Here is an 8,387-nt window from a genome sequence, read left to right as displayed (position 1 = left end):
TAGATCACCTTCGCTGAATGAAGACTATAATATTATCAATCGTGAACACCCCTCTGGTATGAAGTTTCAACCATCGTTCCTACTAAGTGCCAAGTATTCGCCGAACCATGGAAACTAGTACAGTTATAACTATGGGAACAAGTTCAATACTTACAGCGGAATTACCACTTTTACTGTTCTAAAGCAGAATGCAATAGTACCACAGCAACAATCGTCGATTTGTCGTCCTTCCGGTGTTGTCAAATCTGTGTGGAGGATTAATATTGTCTGTTATAACTGTTTCAAAAAAGGCCATATCAGTAAGGAATGGTGGTCGAACCAACCAAAAGGAATCGCCAAAGTGGTTAAGGGTAATTCAACTCTACAAAATACGAAGACGAAGAATTAACCGGGAAAGTTCGACGAGGAAAATAAACCAGCTAACGTTTACACGACAAACAGGACAACCCCAAATAGTGTGGATGCCTTTAAACCGTATATCTATGAAGGTATATTAGCCGCTCTGGATGGGAACGAGCAGATCTCGGTTAAGATATTGAGCGACACGGGTTGTAATCATAGTGTACTGACACAAGGTGTACACCCTTTTGGTGGAACAGTCTCTCACAGGATATTCGGTCATTTTGTAGGGAATAGGAGGTGAAGAGGTTACTCCTATTTGCCGTTTGAAACTGTCATGCGAGTTGGTGACAGGTCATTTTGATTTTGCTCTAAGGGAATTATTAGCTGGTGAAGGAGTGGAAGTCCTACTGAGAATTAAGGTTGTGGAGTGCCGTTTGTGCCTTGTCCCATTGTAACTGAGAAACCACTGAAGTAGAGTCGTACGACTGAACTTGAGAAGGATTACCCGTACTTGTTTTCTAGTTATGTGATGACTAGGAGTATGACGAAGAGAGTGACTGCAGAAGAAGACAGAGAAACCAAAGGAAAGATGAACTTTGAAAATTTTTTTATAGAAGAAGAGGGATCATATGATAGTATGCAAGAAAAGAGCTCCTGAGTGAGCCCGAGAGAAGAGGAACAACAGATGAATGAACAGGAAGACAAGGAAGCATTGGATTTGGAAGAATTAGAAAACTCAGTGTTACAAGTAGAACAAGTGAGTTGGAAAAGGCTGATAGGATTGAAACGGAGGGATATGACGTTAACAGAACTAATGTACTGCGTGGTGGATGAGACAGAGGTGCAGCAGTCTCCTATCTGTTATCACTTCGAGGATGGATTGCTTATGAGGAAGCATAGACCCGCCGAATCCATGGGAATGCCAAATGGGGCATAAACCGTCAGATATTGATTCCCGCAACACTAAGAAGACGGATGATAGCTGTAGCGCATGAGACGGGATACATGGGAATAAGAAAGACTATGGAGAATATTATGAGACACTTTTTCTGGCCTGGCATGCATAAGGATGTGAGCCAGTTTTCCCGTGTATGTCACGTTTTTGAGATTGCTGGAAATCCTCATGAGTACATAAAGAAAGCTCCCTTACACCCGGTTGAAGTACGAGGAGAACCCTTCAGCAAGGTAATGATCAATATTGTGGGACCGATTAAAATGTCAGCATAAAAATGGAAAGATGGAGAGGAAACGGATGGAGAAAATGTCAAAAATTTGATGAAGTTGATTGGTGAGATAAGGGAGTTTTCCCCCTGAAAACCTGAAAATGAGCCAAGGAAAAATGAAGAAAAGAATTGGTATGAAAAATTCCAAGGACCATTCCGGATTTTGGAGATCAGTGAACTGACCTACATTATTGAAATACAGGGAAGAAGAAAAAGTCAAAGGAAGGCCATATTAACCTCGAAACCAATACTGCAAACACCGAATTCCAACAAGAAATTCCTTGTCTAAGTGTATGCATCGGACGATGGGATTGGAGCTGTCCTATTGCAAGAAGGCAAGGAAGGAATTCTTCACCCCGTCTGTTTTATGTCGTTGAAGCAGAAGAAGCATCAACAAGCCTACTTGACAGTTGAAAAGGAGCTGCTAGCGCTAATCACAGCGATAAGGAAGTTTGAAGTTTATGTAAACAGAACACAGAAAGAAAAAATTAAGTTTCATTCAGATCACAATCCTTCAACTTTTGTTAATTAAATGAGGAATAGTAATCAAAGGTTAACGAGATGGTCATTATGGTTACAGCCATATTGCATTAATATAAAGCATATATCCGGTAAAGATAACATGGTAGCACATTAGCTATCTTGGGTTGAATCGGTGTATTCAGGCCTGAAATAAATAATCTTTTCCACTCGTCTGTGTATTGCGTATCATCCAGGGAATCCTCTTCTTCGGAAAACAAATCCTCCAAATTCATTTATTCTAGTTCCATTTTTTCTTTATCCTCTTGTCCCCTCGTCTGTCGCTCCTCTTTGGGAGGACTTCTGCTCTTGCGGACTATCAAGGGAATCGTCTTCTTTGGAAAACAAATCTTCTCAGTTCATCGCTCCTTTGATTTCTTCTTCTTCTTCAGCAGCCACTTCCTTCTTCATACTCCTAGTCGTAACACCACTAGTAAACAAAGATGGGTAGTCCTTCTCGAGTACAGTCGTAAGACTATACTTCAAAGGTTTCTCCATTACAATGGGACAGGGCGCGAATGGCGCTCCACCAAACTTATTATCCAGTAGGACGTCTACTCCCTTGACAACCAATTAATCTTTTACCACAGAGTCAGAATTACCTATCACCAAATTGCATGACAGTTTGTACCAGAACATAGGGGTGACCTCCTCACCTTCTATTCCCTTTAAAATAACTGTGTCCCCTGTGAGAGACTATTCCAACAACTGATGTGCTCCTCTTACCACCACACTATGGTTACAGCCTGTGTCGCGAAATATCCTGACCGGGTTTGCACACTCTCGTCTATTGCTGCTAAAATACTTTCATATATATATGATTTAAGGACATCCACGCTGTTTGGGTTCGTCCTGTTCATCGTGTAAACATTAGCTGGTTTATTTTCCTCTCCGTCCTTTCCCGAGTGCATCTTAGTCTTTGTATTCTGTGAAGTCGAATTATCCTTAATCACTTGAGCAACTGATTTCGGTTGGTTTGACCAACATTCCTTACTAATATGGTCTCTTTTGCCATACTTAAAAAAGACAATATCAACCTTCTGCACGTCTTTCACGATACATGAAGGAGGATGATTTGACGTTTGTTGCTCTGGTACTATTGCATTCTGCTTAGGGACAGTACTAGTGCTACTTCCGTTGTATCTGTTGAGCTTGTTCCCGTAGTTACTTCCGAACTGTTTCCATGGTTCAGCGAATACTTGACACTTGGACGGAATGACAGTTGAAACTTCATGCCCGAGGAGGGTTTACGACTGATAACATTATAATCTTCACTCAGCTAATCAGCTTTATCAAGTTTCTTCACCTCTCTCTCTCTCAAGTATGTTCGAATGTGTTCAGGAATTCCTCATAGATACTGCTCTAATATTATCCATTCTTCTAAATCAACCTTTTCCTTAATGTTAGCAGCCTCTGTTCATCTCCTGAAACATCGTCGTACCTTATAAACGCAATCCAGGAAAGTAATTTTCTCGTCATTTTTCATACTTCGGAATCTTTCATTATAAAATTCAGGGGTTATCTGATACACTTATGGCACGCTCCTCTTCACTTCTTGATACTCAATCTTCTGGTCATGAGATAAAGATAAGTAAGCACTGCAGCCCTTTCCATAAAGCACACTCTGCAATAACACAGACCACTTTTGGCCACTTCATCGTTGCTGCGACCGTTTCGAAATTATTGAAGAACTTATCTGGAAACTCTTCTGTGAACCTTGGAATTTACCTTTGGGCTTCCGACACATTAAACACAGGTTTGTACCTAGCATGAGTCATTTCTGTCTGCGCTGTCAACTATGTACAGGCGTGCCACAGCTCCAGCTCCCACGCATGTCGTGCAATCTCTCGGGCTTCTTCTCGTTCTTTTTCTTCCATTAACCTTGCATGTCTTCCAATCTCTCAGGCTTGTTCTCTTTCTTTTTCTTCCATTTCTTCCTGGCTTTTCTCTCTTTCTTCTTCTCACCTTGCTTCCATTTCTTCACGTCTTCTCTCTCTTTCTTCTCGTTCTGTCATCATCTTTAACCTAAGCAAATTTTCTTCTGCTGCAATACGTCGAATCTCATCCTCAACATCCCTATCAGTTTTCACACATTTAGTTTGTGGGTCAACCAGTCTTTGCTTCGTTAAAAATTCTTCCTCATCTTCCTCCAACAGTTCACAAGCTGCCACAATATTCTCTTCCGACAACTTTCCCGAGTTTATCAACGCTTCTAAGGCTAGAAACTTGATTTAGGCCTTATATATCCAACTCATAGCAAGGCCACCACATGCCATTAAGATAGAGAGCCACTGAGCTTTACAAAAAACGTTATATGATGCAAGGAATTCAAAATCACCTTTTAGTCTTGCGTATCTTTTCGACACAATTTGCTTTGGGATATAGAGTCACACTAGGAGAGACACACTAATGTACTGAACACTTTAAAAAAACATTATACTGGGTTACATGCAGGAATAAGAGAGGGGAAGGGGAAGGAGGCTATCTTCAGGGTGCAGTTCTATCTTAATCTCTATCTCTATCTAAGCTGTTACCTTAGTGTCCCCTTTTTATATGAAACCTAACTTCTATTTCCAGAAGTTTTCAAAGGTTTTAGGAAGAGTAGGCCTTTGCCTAAGGGCATCAGAGTTTCCAACTAGATAGAAATGTCAAGAGGCGAATCAAAGGGTTTCAGGTAACTCTTAGATGTGGGTCTAGGCAAATTCATCGACAACAATTCACCGACAACAATTTACCGACAACAATTCACCGACAACAATCGCCGTAGACCGTCAAGATACGAACTTATGATGTGGAATGTTTATGAAGATGTTTTAAATTCTGTCCCAAAAACAAATAATGCACTTGAGGGGTGGCATAGAGCATTTGAAACTCAGGTAGCTGGACACCATCCTAATATATGGAAATTTTTGGAAATTCTGAAAAAGGAGCAAAACTTTAACGATGTAAAAATCAACCAATATTCGGCTGGTAACGAAGTATCGCTGTTCTTCTTAACGGTTAAAGAAGATTGTTGATAATTATCATTTTTATACGAGTATTATTGATTATTTGAGAACAGTAGCTCATAATCTTTCTTTTTGATTTTAATGAATAATTTGACACTTTTATTGCACTTTATTGTACTTTCACTTATTGTTTTTTTTTTTTAATAAACATTTTTACACTTTCATTGTACTTAGCTATTCTTGATAACACTTTTATTTCAATAAAAATCACAAAATAATCGTTAACTTTTTCTTTTCCCAATATAATAATTGAAGGATTACCTGGGTTTCTGTGAAATGTATATTCGATGAATTGTGTATGTCGGTGAATTGTTGTCGGTGAATTGTTGTCGGTAAATTGTTGTCGGTGAATTGTTGTCGATGAATTTGCCGGCTCCCCTTAGATGTATAACAACGCATTTGTGAGACGACTCTCCCAGCTAGCTCCACCCACAGGTTTTCCCAAAAAATAAAAAAAAAGATAATATCCTCTCACCAGGCCATCACGACGTTTCTAAAGCATATGGTAGAGAATATTCTAAAGCACATGTCACTGAACATTCTCCTCAAACTTCATGCATTACCTCATAAGATATGAAAGAACATTACCTAAGCCCTTGTTCATATCTCGCACAAATCCCATATCACTCTCAAATAGATTACAGAAGACTCGTAACAAACATGCATGAAATAAAAAGTTAATCATTAAAAAATAGCATAGATTTACATATATTAAGTTGAATAAAGAATACAATGAAATTCACGACAAAAGTTTTATGTAATTTACATAAATACTTACATGAGAAGGGCTCATTTTACTGGCTGGGTATCATCTCTTCAATGCACAAATGAAAATAATATGAAATATAAATGAAATCATTAATAAACTTCGGTATTTACACTACATTAGACCAGCATCGTGAGAATATATATATATATATATATATATATATATATATATATATATATATATATATATATATATATATATATATATATATATATATACATATATATATATATATATTTGCTTTTTTTCAGAGTGGGATACTACCGAAGGATAACCTTTTTTATTTTCACCAAGTATTTATAGTTATGTGTTGCTACTGTAGTTAGACTATCTAACTCAGTGTTTCTATCGTCTTGTTGATCACCCATCTAGTTACAGACTATAACTAAAACTGCTTAATTTCATTGATCCCGATTATCGAAGCTCTTTATTGTATGAAACTTTACTTCATTATGGTTTACAAACTCCATTTAATTTGAAATGCTGTCTTTCAAAAATATACCATATCATATTAGCCTTCTTTAGAATTGGAGTTTAATTAAAGATCAGACAATGGCTAGGTTAAGTAAAATTTGGAAATCAAATCACCTGAAATTACATATAAAAATCAGGCTATATATCAGTTTAGTGAGGTTGGTGTCGTGGTATGACGAAACAATGTTGAACAGATTTTGTAGATTTGAGAACAAAGCCCTCAGAAGAATATTGGGAGTGAAATTGCAGGACAGGATTAGATATGAAACTACTGTTTAAAATGATTACTCGAGTATTATATGTGGTTGATATCATGATGACAGATAGATGGAGATGGTTTTGTAGCACACTCTTTTCATACCCGCTTGTACAATTTAACGGTTTGGATTTTTATCATATCACTCTCTTTTCCCAGCACTGTTAATTGACTATCCTGTTTTTTATGCTAGCACGTGCATTTTAATGTTTGAATTTTTGTGACATTCTTGCTCGCAAATCGCTCTATAAACACTTGATGATTGTTTGATAAACTGTAGTTGCATTCACCTAGCCTCTCTGCTATCACCAAACCACTCTCTCGCACATTGGTGACTAGCAGAGAATCCGCTAGCCCCCGCCTGCCTCCTCACTGCAGTGCCCTACTGTTTGAAGATGTCACCTACTGAACCTGCCTCCTCGGCACATGCGCCTGGTTCCAGCGTGCTGAAGTACAGTTTCATATCAAAGGCGTGACTCAATCAAGCACCAAAGCAGATTATGTTCATGTGGCGATCCCCGATGATACTTTTCCAGAAATTTCCGATTGGCTCTGTGAGCAAGGGACACCCAAGTAAGGTAGGACTCCCTCAAATCATACTTCCTGGAGCAGTACTCACCATCCTCAGCCACCCGCAGAGCAAAACCTTTTCAGCTCTCTCAACAACCGTTGGGTAACCAAAAGGCTTCCCCCCCCCCCGGAAAGGATCAATATTACTCGCCTGCAACATGCTGCAGAAAGCTCTCCTCACAAAGTGAATTTACTTCGTGTCCCTTGAATACAGCTCCTACCCAAACCTGTACACTTCTCAATTGTCGACATTATTTGTGAATCTCCTGGGAATTGCCCTACATCTCACAACCGCCTACAATCCTGCTGTCAGCGGAATGGTTGAACATTTTCATCACACCCTTAAAGCAGCTTCGATGTCCCTCTGCAAGGACTCCAACGGTTTACCCAGCTTCCCTGGGTCCTCCTTGGACTAAGCCCCACTCCTGAATATGCCCTGGATGTCTCGGTAGCTTAAATGATATATGGCTACACGTTGGTCGTCCTTGCCAATTTTTTCCGTCTGCAAACGTTTCCAACAATCTCCAGCACCTATGTGACGTAGGAAAATTCACTCCATGCCACCAGACTTACAAGCCCCAGCTTAGCAACACATACTGACAGATCTGCATTCGGCAACGCACGTTTTCCTGCGCAACAACACAAGCAAGCCATCGCTAACGCCCCCTTACACGGGCCCTTTTTTCATTATCCATTGTATACGGAAGGCTTTCTGAATCAACATATGCGTCAAAGAAGACTGGGTCTCCATTGACTGCCTAAAACCTGCATATCTCCTGCCAGATGACCCACCTACATTACGCTTTCCTGGAGCAAGGCGCCCTTTTTCACGTGTATGTAATTTAAAGGGTGGGAGCAATGTACTGCATGTGTTTCATACACGCTCGTACACTGTAATGGTTTTAATTTCTTGATCTTATCACTCGCTCCTCCATGTACTGTTAAAAGACCATTCTGTGTTTTCATGCTAGCCCAAGCCTTTTCAAGTATGAATTTTCTTGACGTTCTTGCTCACAAGTCGCTGCATAAAAACTCAATGATTGTTTGACAAAGTTTAATTGCATTCACCTCGCCTCTCAGTTATCACCTAATCACTCGCACAGTTTGTTCATACTCTTCACACTCCTAAGAGAGATTAGTTCACCAAACATTTAATTGCAATCTACTAGAAAAGTTTGAAAACCCAGGCCTACATGGTTTACAGCTATGAAGCATGAAGTGGGAGA

The sequence above is a fragment of the Palaemon carinicauda genome, chromosome 6, assembly GCF_036898095.1.
Source record: "Palaemon carinicauda isolate YSFRI2023 chromosome 6, ASM3689809v2, whole genome shotgun sequence".
Lineage (NCBI taxonomy): Eukaryota > Metazoa > Arthropoda > Malacostraca > Decapoda > Palaemonidae > Palaemon > Palaemon carinicauda.
Note: the sequence above shows the minus strand (reverse complement) of the source record.